Source organism: Sminthopsis crassicaudata, chromosome 2, assembly GCF_048593235.1.
Source record: "Sminthopsis crassicaudata isolate SCR6 chromosome 2, ASM4859323v1, whole genome shotgun sequence".
In the NCBI taxonomy this organism is placed as follows: Eukaryota; Metazoa; Chordata; class Mammalia; order Dasyuromorphia; family Dasyuridae; genus Sminthopsis; species Sminthopsis crassicaudata.
The window spans coordinates 660,042,821-660,059,884 of NC_133618.1; the positions used below are offsets into that span (position 1 = coordinate 660,042,821).

General features: G+C 40.0%; 1 long non-coding RNA gene across 1 annotated transcript in view; it reads right to left on the bottom strand.

Annotated features, from left to right (window-relative positions):
* LOC141553835 (uncharacterized) overlaps positions 1-17,064 on the bottom strand; it is a 166,311-nt gene that overhangs the window by 140,131 nt on the left and 9,116 nt on the right. The window lies entirely within an intron of this gene.

Sequence of the window (17,064 nt, forward strand, 5' to 3'; positions counted from 1 at the left end):
TTTATCTTACGAAATAAACTTTGTAAAGTACTTTCACGAGCATCCTGCCATTTGAGCTTTCAACAACCCTCTGAGTTTATGAGATAAGTACAACAGGAATACTTGTCCTCATTCTTGTATCTTTCATCTCTCCATATCCATGGTGACAAATGCATGTAGTTAGAGGACCAGCATTTAAATTCTATTTGATTTTATTTTTTTAATAATAACTTTTTATTTTCAAGATATATGCAAATTTTGTTTTCAACATTCATCCTTGCAAAACCTTGTATTCCAAATTTTTCTTCCTCCTTTTCCCCCTCCCCTGGCAGCAAGTAATCCAATATATGTTAAACATGTACAATTCTTCTATACATATTTCCACATTTATCATGTGTGCAGGAAAAATCAGATCAAAAAAGAAAAAAATGAGAAAAAGCCCCCAAAATGCAAGCAAACAACAACAAAAAAGGTGAAAAAAACAGTGTTGTGATCCACATTTAGACCCGACAGTTCTCTCTCTGGATGCAGAGAGCTTTCTTCATCTCAAGTCTTGGAATTGCCCTGAATCACCTCATGGTTGAAAAGAGCCAAGTCCATCAGAATTGATCATTGCATAATCTTGTTGCTGTGACATCTAAATTTTATATAGCTACTTAGCTCTGTGGGATCTTAGATAAGACTTTGAGCCTCAGTTTCCTAGTTTGTAGAAAAGAAGACATTGGACTAGATGGCCTGTAAGGGTTTTTTTTTTTTTTTTATCCTAAACTATCACTTCATACTTTAATCCTTTTCTATATCTAAACATACCTACCCTTGCCCTTAAAAGACTTTCACTTGATGATGCTCTTTAATCTTTCATCAAATAGCTCTTTTTTACTATTGACTTAGAGACAGCTGCCTGCCCTGTTTCTTCTCTTTCCTCACCTCTGCCTCCTTTTCTATTCCCTTGGAATCTGTCTTCTGATGATTGAATTGCTATCTTCAAGGAGACCAATGATCTCTTGATAAATCCAATGGCATTTTATTGGTCTTTATTCCATTTAGAATATTCCAGCTTGAATACAATGGGCCATCCTTTCCTCCTGGATACCTATTCCTGCTCAAGCTTCCATGACACTGCCTCCTCTAGGTTTTCCTCTTCCTTCCTGTCTTCTGTGCTGTATCATCTTTCTCATCTCATCCACCACATGGGAATTTTTTCCATCTACAAAGAAATAATAACTGATCCTCTGGTCAACATATATTCTATAGATATCATGGATTATATGAGATGGTGATAGGACACGAAAATTGGCATATATGGGTTAGAAAATATTAGGAACCACTGTCCTTTGAGACTTCTCATAATTACAGGAAAGGTACTTTTAAGAGGCAAGAAGGGAAAAAAAGATCCCTTTGAAGTGCGTTTGTTGTTCAGTCATTTCAGTAATGTTTGACTCTTTGTGACTTCATCGGGGTTTTCTTGGCAGAGATACTGGAGTGGTTTGCCATTTCCCTTTCCAGTTCATTTACTGAGGAGAAAACTGAAGTAGAGTTAAGAAGACAGATAAGGAAATGAGGATGAAGACAGAGGTGAGAAAAGAGATAGAGGAAACAAACTCTCTAGGAACATGATTGAAAATGAGAGAAGAGCCATTTGATGATAGATTTGCCCAGGGTCATATAGCTAATAAATGTCAGGTCAGATTTAAATTCAGGTCTTCCTGACTCCAAGATTGGTTTTTTATCCATTGTGTCATCTAGCTTCCTCTTTATATTATTTTAAAATAAGCTCCAACTCCATACCCATGAATAAAGGGCAGAAGAGAAGAAAGAGGGAGGAGAAGTAAGGCTTGAACAAATAGCCATCCCCACACTGTTGTCTGGCACAGAGTTGGCGGGATTAGTGATGACTAAGACTGTGTCTAGGAAGATCTGGACATTGAAAAAGGGAGGGGGTACCATTCTCTGTCCTGACCCATTCTCCTATAGTAATTCATGTTTTGTTCTGGACACTACATTCTAGGGAGGACATTGACAAATTAAAGCTTGGTGAGGGAACTCAAAACCATGTCATGCAAAGATTAGACAAGGACATGATTGATAGTAGCTTTCAGGTCATTGAGGGGTTCTCATGTGGAAGAGATTACACAGGGGGAAGAACTCCCAGAAACAGTTGAGTGATGCAAAAAAAAAAAAAAAAAAAAAAAAGGAAGTCAGCTTCCAGCTTGATGTCTGGAAAAATGGGACATCTGATGGGTCACCAAAGCTTTGAAGCTGAGTTGATGCTGAGTCACTGAGCTGCTAACTTAGGTCTCCTTATATTCTTTGTACTTATGGCCAGGATTAATCCCAGAACTTGAATTGGGGCTGAACCCACAATTAAGGGTCACCAGGCTCTAGCTGTGATCAAAGAGCCAAATAACCCATTCTTCATGTCCTCTAGCTGACCACTAAAAAGCCCCATGTCTTTCCCTGCAGTCCTTTTCCTTAGTCCTTTTGCTACTTTGCTGATTTTCCCTTCACTTTTTCCTTTTATATTTCCTTCTCAAGCATTAGACCATATTTCACCAGAGGCCTCAGGTGATTTCCTCATTTTTAATTCTATAGAATCTCTTCTTCCTCAAGAGTAGAGTTATGGAAGCAGAACATAGATTGAGAGATAGAAGATGTCTTAGTGATTGTCTAATTCAATTTTTGCCTTTTATAGATGTGAAAATTGAGTTTCAGTGAAAAGAAATGATTTTCCTAATGCTGCAGAGCAAGTAAGTAGCAGTATGCACCTTAACCTAGATGCTCTGGTTCTAAACCCTCACTAGTTCCATTCTATAACACTACCTCTCTCTGGATGTTGGGAATCAAATCAACCCAGAGCAAAAGGTGAAGTTTGTGGAGCTTGTGTCTGTTGTCCTCCACTTCTGAGGTTCATTCCTGCTTCTTTAGGCATCTAGGGGTGTTAGAGTGTTCCAGTTTCTATTCCTCTCAAGGAATGGCTTGTGAGAGAGATCTATGGGAAGGAATAAAGTATTGCTGACCTTCACTTCATGAGCATCAGACACTGAATGGACTGAAGGGAAGTAATAGGAGCTGGCCTTAGTTCTGGCCCCATACTCCTCAATCTAGCCGTCCTGTCCATTATGCTCCCACCAAAGACTTTGACCTGGTCATATCCTGGGATTGACTCCTGGATCTCCTGGATCTTATTGTAGATGGAAAACCCCCATATATATATATAAGACTGCTTGACTAACTCCAGTCCATGATGTTGCCCAGTACCTCTACCCACTATCCTCATCTGTATTTTCTGACTCTATTTATAGTCTTGAGTCTTTACAATACCTCATGGTATGACGATGAGCACATTGGACTCCTGGGATTTAATCTCCTCCTTTAAAAAACACAAGGATCTTTTTCAATTTTATATTCTATAATGAATTGTCTACCATAATCCTATCCTCCCAAGGACCCATTTGGAGGAAAAACTTCGAAAGGGTCTGCTAACCCCAAAGTGTTCCATAAGTGGGAGGTATTTTTCTAGAAGGCCTGGATAGTAGAAAGATGAAAGGACCAATTCACCTTTCATGACTTCCTATTCCTTCAATTATTGACTCTGACAATTACAGCCTTCCCCCAAATCTGTGTTCCTCATTTCCTCTCCTTAAAAATATAGGAAAGTTTCTAGGGTTAGAGGGAAAACAATCCAACTGAAATTCTCCTAGTATTCAGTTCCAATTGATTTATCAAGGTTCAAAATGGGCCCTGTATAGAGACAAGTATAGACTTGCCTGCCTCACTGCTCCTGGACAATGCATTTCTACTGGGTCTCTTTCCTCTCTCCTGCAATACATACAAACCCTCCTTATACACAAACAAACCCTACATTTGTTTTTTCCCCTTCATTATTTCACTTAATATATACATCTTTTGTATATACATAAATATTTCTCTTTCACCCTTTATTTTCCCATCTAGGGAAGTCAGGGAAAAGAGGGGAGATTGTAAAAACAGGGACATTCAGAAACGAGGACTGATCAAGACTTAAGATGGTAGGGAATTCATGATGATAGGATCATAAAAGGGAGTTCAGAGGCCCTTCTAGTCCAACTGCCTTATTTTTAAGTTGAGAAAACTGAAGCCATAGAAATAGAATTGTTAAACTTCAAAGGAGACCCCAAAATGCTGGGGTTTCAGACCAGTATTGCAAAGTGTCTCAAAAGAATTTGCTGGCTCAAACCCATCAAGGGACAAAGTTTATTATAATTTGTATAAAGTTTATTATAATTGTAACACCGATTGAAGTGGACTAAGTTCCGAAAGAATTTAGCAAAGAACTAGCAAAGAAGATAAATTTAGAGGAGAAAGAGAGACAAGGAGCTTCATGTTACTTATTTTATGGTTAACAGGTAGGTTTGAGGGGTGGTCTATTCACTATTGTCCCAGGAACTTTGTTATCACTGACCAAGAGATTGTTTATCTGACAGCAGCAATGTTTGTGGGACTATAGTACTCCTAAAGCCAGGGGACCTCTGGGTTATCACAAAATCTTCCCTCAAAGTTAGGGGAAGGAAAAGAACCATAGAACTATAGCATTCCTAAGGCCAGGGGACCTCAGGTTTATTGTGTCTTTTCCTTTAGAAGCTGCACCCCATCAGAATGGCTACCGGTAGGAAGTGTCACAGATGAAATTTGGACTCTCTCTCCAAATCTAGCTCTCTTGCACCAGATCAGACTTCCTTGGGGTAAATTGAGGTAGTCAAGATAAGTGGAGTGGCCCAAGTGGCTCCCATTGTGGGGTCCCCACCAGGCAAAGGAATTTCAGCAGATAGCAAGTATTAGAATTGGGTCTTGAAGTCGGATCCTCTGACTTTTATATATTTCATGTACCCCATGAGGAAGTAGACAATTCTGTGGAGTTTGGTTGGAAAGTGGAATCATCTGAGAGCACAGATAAATAATAGCTCAATTATAGGAAAGAACTCCTTGACCTGAGTGAGTACAAAGTCTGGTTGGAAAAAGATTATTTGTTCACATAGAAAAATAGAGATGGATTGTAAAATAGAATTTAACACTAGATAGAGTTGTGCAGTTCAATCCAATAAACAGTCACTTAAGCACCTGATGTATGTAGAGCACTGTGTGGAGAAAACCCTCAATTGTGCATACCTTTTGATCCAGCTATTCCACAACCAGATCTATACCCTAAAGATCTCAAAGAAAGAATAAAAGACCTATATTTACAAAAATATTTATAACAGTGCTTTTGGGGTTGATAAAGAAGTAGAAACTAAATGGGAATCTATCCACTGGGAAATGGCTATACAAGTTATTGTATATCAGTGTGATAGAATACTGTTGTGCTCTAAGAAATGATGAAAGGGATGAGCTCCTGGAGAAGAAGACTTGTGTGATCTGATGCAGAATGAAGTGAGCAGAATCAGGATGACAATATTTACACAATAGAAACAACAACTTAGAGACAACATTGAAGGACTTTAAGATCTATCAACATCATGACCAACCACGTTTCCAGTGGACCAAGGGTGATCTTTGTTTACCATCTCCTGACAGAAAGGTGATGGATTCAAGAGACTAAGTGAAATATATTTTTGGACATGGCCAATATGGCCATTTGTTTTGCTTTATTATGCATATTGTTAGAAGGGCTTTCTTTTTCTTTCCTTCCTTTTAAATTGGAGGTGGGTAGGAGGAAGAGAAAAATGCATGTTAATCAAAAAACAAAATTTAAAAAAATAAACCATTATAAGGGTGGAATTGGCAGCAGTTGGTAGCCAATCCAATATGACAAGGACTTGAAAGAATCAAGTTTTTTAACACTGGAGATAGGAATAAGATGGTACCACTGGCAAAAATGGTGAGGTCAGAAGGAAGGACGGATACTGGGAGAAGGATAATAAATAGGTTTGGGGACTCATTGAATTTAAGGAGATAGAGACATCTAACAAGTAATTGCATATAGAGACCTGAAGCTTAAGAGAAAGATAAGGGGTAGGAATCCAAACATGGGCAAGGTAGGGAGTAGAGAGAGGAGAATAAAGGGTCAAAGATGGAACCTTGATAGACAACCACCTTCAGGTGTTGTGAAGAACAGTCAAAGATGCCAAGGACAGATGCCAGGAGGATGCAGTGTCATGGAAACCAAGGGAAGAGAGAGCATGTAGGGGCAGGAGTGGGGTGGGAGTGGCTAACAATATCAAAATACTTTGGAAAAATAAGGAAAATGGGGGGAGGGGTAAATTGCTGGATTTTCAATTAGGAGTAGAAATTGGAACCTTATAGGATAGCTTTAATAAAGTGATAGAAACAGAGGCCAGATGGCAAAGGATGGGGAAAAGTGAATGGTGAGTGCTCTAGGTTTGTGGGGCCAGTTCAAAGATCTGAGAAGGTGATCGGGCTTTTTTGTCCATTTCCAACCTTTAGCAGGTAATGTCACCTAAATAAAAAGTTATGTAACATCCCTCTTGTATCACTAAAACATGAAAGCAAAACCCAACCTATAATTTATATAATCGAGTGAAATTTATTGAAAAAACTGAGTTATTGTTGACATAAAGAACTGCTAGATGGAAAATGAACAGGGGAACCCCATTTTTTCCTACAGCACTTTAGCTGCTTCCACAAGAAGCATACTTCTCCATGCCAACAGCAGCACTAATATCCATATGAAGATCACAGGATGTTTTCAGCATCAGTGTGATTTGAAATTGGATTTCATCTACTTCTATAATGAGAACTGATGCTGCTATCAGCTCTTATCCCCAAGACATCCCTGTGTCCCATTCAAGTGCTCTTGGCAATTTACAAGCATACAGCCCGAGTTCATGAACAGCTTTTTCTGAGTGCCAATTTACTGGGGCACACTGGCCTAGCTTGTAGGTCGATCTCCTCTGTCTCACTTGTGATTGGTTTTCAGCCTTGGCACCTATTCAAGACCTTCAGCAGCCTTAGATGCAAGCACCTATTGTCTGGGGGAAACCTGTGATGGGTTGGTTCTCATAATGACTTAAAGATGATATGTTGTTGGTAACATCGGGAGGTGGGGGTTATCTCGCTAAGGCTAGTCTGCTCAGCTTGGATACTAATAAATATCCTGGGAATGGCCTTGACAGAAATTACTTTTATCTTAGATTGTATGTGTAGGGTGGGGATGGAGACCAGGAGGGGGAGGGGAGAGCTTTAGCAGAAGTTAAGGAAAAAAGGGGGGAACCACATTGTATTTTTGACAAGAAAATTTATAAGGCTAGCCCAGCTATGTTTCAAAAAAAAAAACCTATTAACTCTTATCAAGAAAACACAACAGACTCCCATAAACCATACTTAATACAAACTTAGGAGGAGTAGCTCCAAAAATAGAACTTGCACTCATAGTTTCCATCTCTCAACAACGACGCCGATGACAATGTCGGCTCATTCCATCACTCGGGATTTTTTATACAGGTGGAGATTCATCCATCAGTAGCACCTCACCTGGGGCTGGTCCAGAGCGGGCAAAATAAAGCATTGGTTGATTTTCTTCAAGAGGTCCTTGACAAAGTGGAGATATGGAGTCTTGATAACTCTTTCAAGAAATCTGCTTGTTTTAAAGGAAGGAGAGAAGTGGAATAATTCCTGTAAATGTCAAGGAAAGGATTTTTGATTTGTTTGTTTTTAGGATCGGGGAGGTTTGAGCATGTCTGAAAGATCCAGGGGAATGGGAGGAACAAAAGATGCTCAACAGAGAGGATCTGATGATTGGAGCAAGGGGAGGAGGAGAGGGAGAAGTGAGAACAATGGCACAGTATCCTTTACTATGAGATAATATAGGAAAGGAAGGAACAAATAATGGTTCTAAGAAAGGAATGAAGGTGGGGGATTAAAGGAGAGAGTCCATTGCATGGTCTTGGTCTTCCTGAGGAAGCTGCATGAGCTGTCTAGTGAATGTGTGTGTGTGTGTGTGTGTGTGTGTGTGTGAGAGAGAGAGAGAGAGAGAGAGAGAGAGAGAGAGAGAGAGAGAGAGAGAAGAGACAGAGAGACAGAGAGAGACAGAAACAGAGACAGAGAGAGATAGAGACAGAGTCAGAGACAGAGATGGAGAGACACACAGACAGAGAAACAGATAGACAGAGAGAGACAGAGAGATCCAAACACACAGACAGAGACAGGGAGAGAGAGACAGAAACAAAGAGACAGAGACAGACAGAGCAATAGGACAGACAGAGAGACATACACAGAGACAGAGACACACAGAGATAAACAGAGAGAGGGGGGAGAGAGACAGAAAAACAGATAGAAACAGAGATAGAGACGCACACAGAGAGAAACAGAGAGACATACAGACAGACAGAGGGAGAGAGACAGAGAGAGACAAAGAAAGAGACAAAGAGAGACAAAGAGAAAGAAACAGAGAGAGACAGACAGAGACAGAGAGAGCCCAGAGGTGTGTGTGTTTGGGGAAGAAGAAATACAGATTTTTCCAAGGATTTGAGGAGTGAAAATTTTAAGACCCTAGATCCGAAGCTGGAAGGGCATTATAGATTTTTCATTTTACAGATTAGGAAACTGAGGCTCAGGATGGTGAGTGATAAAGCTCACACAGATCGTGTTGGAGGTGAGATTTGAACTTGGGGTCCTCTGCCTACAGAATTAGTATGCTCCTTCTAGAGGAAAAAAATTACAGCATGTGTCATGAAGAATCTCAAGATACATTAAAAGAAAGGAGACCCCCTTGCCCAAAACAAAGGAATTGGTAAGTCTTGCCCTGTTTAGATGACAAAGAAAGACTTCGGCATCTTGCCACATTTTCCCCTAAGAAGGGGAACCTGCTTATGGTTCATAAATTTTTAGAACTGAACAGGCTCTTAGTATTGTTGCTAATTTTACAGAATATTTATAGAAGAATGCTTACAGAAAAGTAAACTGAGATTTACGAGTCCTTGAATAAGATCACAGCAGTGAATAGCAGAGTCAAAACTGTTTGAAAAGCAGCTATAACAGGAAGAGCATAGTATAATAATAATAATGCCTACTATGTGCCAGGAAGTTCTTCACAAATATTGTCTCATTTAATTCTCAGACAACTCTCTGAAGTAGGTGAAATCATAACCGTCATTTTCTAGATAAGGAAACTAAAGTAACAGGGTTAAGTGGTTTGCCCAGGGTTACACAGCTAGAAAGTGTCTGAGGCCAGATTTGAATTCGGGTCTTTGTGACTCCAGGCCTGGAACTCTATCCACTGCACCACCCAGCTGCCCACATATATGGACTAAGAGCTACCAGGACAGACTAGATAGCCTCAGGAAGATGTAGTTTTAAACCTCAGACTCAGGGGGATGGAGAGCTAAAGCTTGTCTCTGACTCATACTGTCTGTAGGCAAATGACTTTCTCGTGCCTCCAGATGACTCTTAAGGAACACAGCATTGTCAGGCCTCAGCAGGGATGGGGATTTGTCTACTATGAATTTCCCACCAATGTAGCCACAGATCCCCAGAAAAACTAATGTATGAGAGCCTCAGGATGGAGCTGTTTTCACTACTGGCCAGTTCTGTCCAGGAGAATACCCTGGACCCCAGAGTACTTCGGACAGAGATAAAGTAGCAGGAAGAAGTCACATTTATGCTGTGTATGCATACACTCACACTGTGCTTCCCAAAGCATTTTCAAATACTGAATCTCCATGACCCCCTGGGAGGCGGCTGATCCAAATCATCACCTCCATTTCATAGATGATGAATTTACAGTTTAGAGAGTCAGTGACTTGCCCAGAGTGACACAATCACCAAAGAGAAGAATTGGGATTCTAGCCTAGCACTTTGCATTACAGCTCCAGCCCTCTCTGCATCACTTGCAGCCTAGTCTCTAGGAGCGAATTGGTACCTGGTGACGCAATATCCATCTCCAGTTTTTCCTTCTATTCCATAGCAACAGCAGGAACCAGTCTTCATATTTCCCTTCCTCCCTCTTCCCCTCTGCTTTTCTTTTCCTTTTTACTCCATTTCTTCCTTCTTTTTCTTTCTCTCTTCTCTCTACTCCCTCCCTTTCCTTCCTTCCTTCCTTCCTTCCTTCCTTCCTTCCTTCCATTCTTCCTTCCTTCCTTCCTTCCTTCCTTCCTTCCTTCTTTCCTTCCTTCCTTCCTTCCTTTCTTCCTTCCTTGCTTCCTTCTCCTTACTAGGTTCTCCTCTCCTTTCTTTCCCTTTTCTCCTTCTTTCCTCTTCCTTTCCCCTTTCCCCTCCCCTTCTTCTTTCCTTTTCCCTTTCTTTTATTGACACCTACTCTATGCCACTTCCCTCACTAGTGCCCTGGTGGACTGGAGTCTAAGGAAGACACATTCAGAGAATCCCAGATAATCTCAGAATTAGAAGATCTCAATGAAATCCAGTCTGATCCACACACAAACAATTGACACACTTGCCAAGTATCCATTCAGCTTTTGCTTGAAAAAGGATAATCCAATAATTCATCCCATCCCATAAATTTTTTTTCCTCCATGGAGCCAAGACATGCCTTTCTGCACCTTGCATCTAATCCTAGTACTGAACTCCGGGGCCAAGCTTGTCTCATCTCACTTCCAGGTGAAAATCTTATAACTGAAGGCAGCTATTATATGCTTCCCAAGTCGTCTCCTCTCTGGATGATATATACTCAACTCCTTCAACTACTTTTCAGATGACTTAATCTTGAGAACCTTCAAACTATTCTGGTCAGTCTCTTGATGATCTCCATATGCCTATTAAAATCATTTCCAGCACAGACACATCTACCAATGCAGCCCGCTCACCGTGTAATAAAGAAAGAACATCACCTCCTCAGTCCTGGATCTAGATTTCTCATCATAAGGTTTGGTATCACATCTTCTGCTTGTCAAATCACGCTGCTGACTATTATAGAACTTGCAATCTAAAAGCCTCAGTTCTTTTTTTCCAATAAAAAGCTGTCTAGCCACGCTTCTCTCATCCTTGACTTATGAAATTGATTTTTGGAACTTGAGTGTAAGACATCACATCTTTGCTTATTAAATTGTATCCTATTGGATTCAGCCCAAATTTCTAGCTTGTCAAGATCTTGGATCCTAACCCTGTCACCCAATATGTTAGCAACATCTTCTAGCTTTAATTTATTTTCAAATTTGATTAGAATGCCATTTATGTTTTTATTCAAGTCACCTTTAAATATGTTGGAAAGCTCAAAGTCTCTGGTGGAGACCCCCCTTCCAAGTGTATAGCCAACCATTAGTGACTTTTTTTTTTTTTTTTTTAGCTGTAGGTATTCAGCCAGTGCTAATTCACCTAATTTTATTACCTTCTAACCCTTATCCTTCTATTCTAGTCAGAACAATGGCATAGAGATTTTTTCAAATACTTTGCTAAAAAATCTAGGTTGTATCTACATTATTCCCTTCATCCACTAATCTGGTTAGATGGTAATAATAATCTACATTTTTACTGCCGACCATGTATTTACTGACCAGATTGGTATGTAAAAGAAGTAGAAGATATTAGGAATAAGGTCTTTCCAAAACCAATCAGAAAGCCTAAACTGTCTCTGAAAACATGTTATCATTTAAAGACTGAAAGATTGATAGTTGGAAGAAAACTTAGAAAACAAATAATTAAATAATTTCATTTTACAAATGAGGAGAGAGATATGTGGCTTCCCCATGCTCACAGTCAGACATGGGATTGGCCCAAATACCCTCTAACATTCCATCCAATTCTAACACCTGTAATTCTGTGAGAGTAGTTTCTTCATCTGTTTCTCCTAGGGTGCCTTGAATATAGCAAACTTTAGTAAGTGAATGAATTCATGAGAGAATATTAGCGTATCAGTCAATTAATAATTATTTATAGTTCTACTCTTTTACATGACTAAAATCCTTGAGATGGCCATCTTAACTTTTTGTAGTCTGTGTTCTGATTTCATCATTCAGTTGAAATTTCTCTCCAGAGTCATTAATGATCTCTTAATTGGGGAATCTAATAGCTTTTTCTTAGTCCTCATCCTTCTTGAACCCTCTCTAGTCTTTTTTTTTTTTTTTTTTTTTCCCTGAGCCTGGGGTTAAGTGACTTGCCCAGGGTCACACAGCTAGGAAGTGTTAAGTGTCTGAGACCAAATTTGAACTCTGGTCCTCCTGAATTCAAGGCTGGTGCTCTATCCACTGCACCACCTACCTGCCCCTCTCTCTAGTCTTTGATACTGTTGATGATCCTCTTCTCCTTAACATTCCCTTCTCTATGGGTTGCTCCTACCTTGGCTCTCCTGTCTGACAAGACAGCTTGAACTTACATATTCAAAACTGAACTAATTCTCTCCCTCACTCTCCGATCCCTTCCCTTTTTCCTAACTTCCCTTTTACTGTTGAGGACATCATGGTGATGGTCCCCACAATGGGGTAAGTCACGAAGAGGTAAATTGAGGCTTGATGTAAGAAAAACGTTTTGAATAAGAGCTTTGCCCAAAATGAATGGGCTATCTCTGCAGGGCATGTACCAGATGTTCTCAAGCAGAGGCTTGACAACCAAATGCTTAGAATACTGTACAATGGATTTTTATATGGGTTGGACTGGATGATGTCTAATTGTTAATGACCCAGCCCAAGGCTCCATAACAGTGCCCTGTCTTATTTGCCCTGTCTTATTACTCTCTAGAATTCAACCAGTTCAATTCAATAAGCATTTTCTTCAAACATCTCTTATTATGCTGGATATTTGGAATTTATTTAATTTTTTATATGTTCCCATCTCTGTGGGATGCTAATGCTATCCATGGGGTTTTCTTGTCAAGGATGTTGAAATTAGTTTGCCATTTTCATCTTTTATTTCCTTTTGTGAGACAATTGGGTTAAGTGACTTGGCCAGGGTCACACACACAGCAAGGAAGTGTTAAAAGTGTCTGAGAATGGATTCAATCCAGGCTGAGTATCCACCTAGATATCTGACTTATAAATGCAAGTAGAAATAATGGGGGAGAAATAGGATAAGGTGGGGGTTTAGAAGGGTGTTTAGATTAATGGCAGTGGGACAAGGTATGTAGATTAATGGGAAAAAGAAAAAGAGGGAGGGGAAGGGTATCATTTGATAAGATGGGGAACAGAACAGTGTTTAGATTAATGGGAGTAGGATAAAGAGAGAGAAAAGATGGGAGGAGAAGATTACAAAAGGATCTATGGGTGAGGGGAGGTTAAGTAATAGCAAGGCAAGTTAAAGAACAGAATTAAAGTGGAAGAGTTAGCAGGGATAGGAAATAAAAAATATACAAAAACACTATTTGATTTTGTCTAAGATCAGGAGTAGAATTTATGAGAAAAAAAGTAGGACTAGTAATCATTGATCTTAGACAAAATCAAACTTAAAGATCTAATCAAGAGAGAAATTTACATTATATGTCAGCCATATTAATATTGTTTTAGATGCATATCTACATATATGTTCATGTGTATGTATACACGTGTATGCATTTATGTATCTAAGTGTATGTACATGGATATATGTAGAGAAATATATGTGGGTATGGGTGGGTGTGCATGTGAAGACAGACAGATAGATAGATAAATACATTATATATAAACATATCTGTACTTAATTATAGCCTGCTTGGGGGAGATAGGGGAGATGAAAAGAGAAAAAAGACGAATAAAGTAACAAGTGCACAACAGAGAACAAAAGAATATCCTTATAAAGAAGCAAAGAAAAGAGGGCAGTCATGAATATATAATCTCTTGTATTATTATACATGTTTCCTTGAAATGGAAATTTATTGTTACATATTTTGAATCCTTCTGATGTCCTGTTGGGCACATGACAATTTTTGTTTTGTTTTATTTTTTTTCCTTTTCTGTCTTTCTTTTTAAAAATTTTTTTCTTATTTTGTATTTAGTTTTAAACACACACACACACACACACACACACACACACACACATATATATATATATATATATATATATATATATATATATATATATATATATATATATATATATATATTTTTTTTTTTTTTTCTAATGTAGGTAGAACTAAACAAAATGGAGGCTTACAAGCTTTCTCTTCATCTTCATACTAGGGCTCCTATTCAAATATTGCTGATGAGAGATGAAAGAAATCATGATTCTGTACTGACTGGATCTACAATCAATTTATGTTAGAAAATCTCCCACGGGACCTCACTGCAGCAAACCAATCCTTTCCTGCCTCCCTAATCAATTTGCTCTCCCACTCACCACAGTGTTTTTTCATTCCTTTTCATCCTTTCTCCTGCTTCCCATGGCACCCTCCTTCCTCTCCCTCTCATCTGAGGACTTTGTGTTGGAGACAACCCTCCTTGCTCAGCAATCGACTGATTTTTCTGGAGATTCAGAGCACTTTGTGAATTTTATTTAATAATGAGATTTGTTTTGCTTTGTGAGAGGGCAATGGAAGCTGGAGACTTACAACAGATAGTTGGAAATACGGAAATGGAGCTTCTTAGAACCACAGGCTTTATTGAAGGCTCAGTTCCTCTGCTGCAATGTATGGGATTGTATTATATTATTGTATTATATCATGTATTGCGGTATTCTATTCCCCTGCTCCCCTCCTTGTTTGTGATTGCTCCATCCAAATTATCATCTGTATAATTGCTGGTTAACATGTTTTACCTCCCTGGTAGAATACAAGTTCTTCAAAGGTTGGGCTTTTAGAGGCTTTCTTGAATCATATAATTCAAATTCCCATTTTTTTCTTCATTAAATGTTTTATTAATCCCCTCCTCTTTCTCTTTCTCCTGCCTTTTTTCCTCCTCCTCCTCCTTTTTCCTTTTCTTCTTTTTCTCATCACTTTCACTTGTCAGACTTCCTCCCACCTCCAAGAGAAGCCTCCTTTGTTGTACAAATAATCATGAATAAGCACAGCAAAGCTCCATTCTGGCTGTGTCTAAAGATGCATGGCTTTATTTCACAACTAGAATCTACTGCTTGTCTATTGAAAGATAAGGAAATAAACTTCACCCTCTGTCATCTGAAGTTGCAATCTGAATTCTTACAGGCCAGATCTATTCATAAGATCACAGAATTAGAACTGGAAGGGACCTTAGGGGACATTGAGGACAATTCCCTTATTGACAGAGGAGGAAACTAAGGCCTGAGGAGTTGAAGTGATTTGCTTAGGGTCACACAGCTAGTAAATGTCTTAGGGTAAGATTTGAGGTCAGTTCTTCCTCACTCCAAATATGGTACTCCATTCACTAAGTAACGTTGCTTCTTATGTCCTGGAGGGACATGTAGAGCACAGTAGATGGGGGATTGATGGGCTATTAGAATCCTAATAAGAATCATGTTAAATGGTATAGTCAAAAGGGTGCTGGGCTTATAGTTCAAATCCAGCTTCAGACACTTACTGTGTGATCCTGGAGAAGTCACTTTAATCTCTGCTTGCCTCAGTTTTCTCAATTGTAAAATGGGGATAATAATAGCACTTGTTTCACAGGGTTGTTGTGAGGATCAAATGGGACAATGTTTATGAAGTATTTAATGCAGGTATTCAATAAATGCTTGTTCCCTTCCCTCCTAGACTATTCCAAGTGGGCAAAGGGGATAAAATCAACATAGAGGCACGTAATTGGTTCTTTTGCCTCCCTAACTCCTCAAAATTAATTTGGTTCAAATTCAACAAATATTTCTTAAATACCTACCATATGCTAGGAAGTTCGGGAGCTACAAAGCTAAATCAAGCCCTGCCCTCAAAGAGCTTACAGTCTTACATAGGAAAAGAGCAGCTACACAGGCAGGGCAAATATGAGGGGAAAGCGGAAGGCAAAGAAGAGATCCAGCAGAATGATGTAAAAACTCTGGGCTAGTCAGTACCCAGGCCCTTCTTATTGAAGGCCATATTGAAAGCAAGAAGAGTTTAAAAAGTTTAAAAGGTAGGGCTGCATTGCCTCCGGTTTTTCTAGCACCTGCTCTCCACTTTGTCCTTGGGCTGAAGCCAGTTTGACCTACAGAGTTAGGAAACTTCATTGCACAAGCGCAGGCCAAAGTTTCAAAGTTGCTGTTGTTCAGTTGTATGTGATCTTCATGACCCCATTTGGGATCTTCTTGAGAAAGAGACTGGAGTGGTTGGGCATTTTCTTCTCCGCCTCATTTTACAGGTAAGGAAACTGAGGCAAATAGGGTTAAAGAGACTTCCTCAGGAAGTATCTGAGGTCACTTTGGAACTCAGGAAGATGAATCAGACCCAGCATTCACTGTGCCTCCTGAATGTAGGTAGAACTAAGCAAAATGGAGGCTTCCAGAGCCACTTGGGACAGGGAAGAAGCTAAGGGTAGAAGTCCTCTTATTGCTGATTAAAAGCCAACCAGCCTTCCTGTCACCCCTGACCTTCCCTTGTCAGGCCACTTGTCCCTTATCTGATAACTGCCTCCTGAATGGGAGCAAAGCAGATTGTTCAGCTATCCCAAGTCAAACAAGCTTTGCATGTGGGTGCTCTTTCTGCCTTGACCTCCTTTTCCATGTTGTTCCTTGACCTTTTCTCCTCCCATGGAGGAGGAGTAGGGAGAAGACCCATACAAGACAAAGAGAATGGGTCACACTTGTTTAAGAGCACGTTCCTTCTAGATTTCAGCAAAGCGGAAGGTGGGAGAGGTGCAGGTTCCCCATTTCTGGGGCTTCCTTGACGAGGGACCTCACCCTGACTCATGGTAACTATCCATACATGGCACTCTCAGTGAGGGGAAGAGGAGGGAGGGGTCCCTAGCTAGGGTTCCCTAGCAACAACAATAACAATACCTCATCATCCTGGGTTTGCTGTAGTCACAGCCTTATAGAGACATACCACCTCACAGCCTCCCCATTGTAGACCTAATGAACCAGGGGCTTTCTCAAGGTCCAATGGAGACCCAGAAGGAGGCTTCCGGTCCCCCCAAAAGTTCTATGTTGTTTTCCATGCTGTTCCACCTCCACTTTCAAAACACTGCCCCCAAGGAAGATAGGCAGGTGCTATAGCAACAGAGCAAACGAGATCCAGCCCCAGAGGCCACTTGTGGACCACCACAAAGGAGACCCCATCCCATATACACCACAGAGTTTGGCTTTTTGATGGGCCTTTCCCCCCCTTTTTCCTTTTTGCTTCCTTCCCAGTCT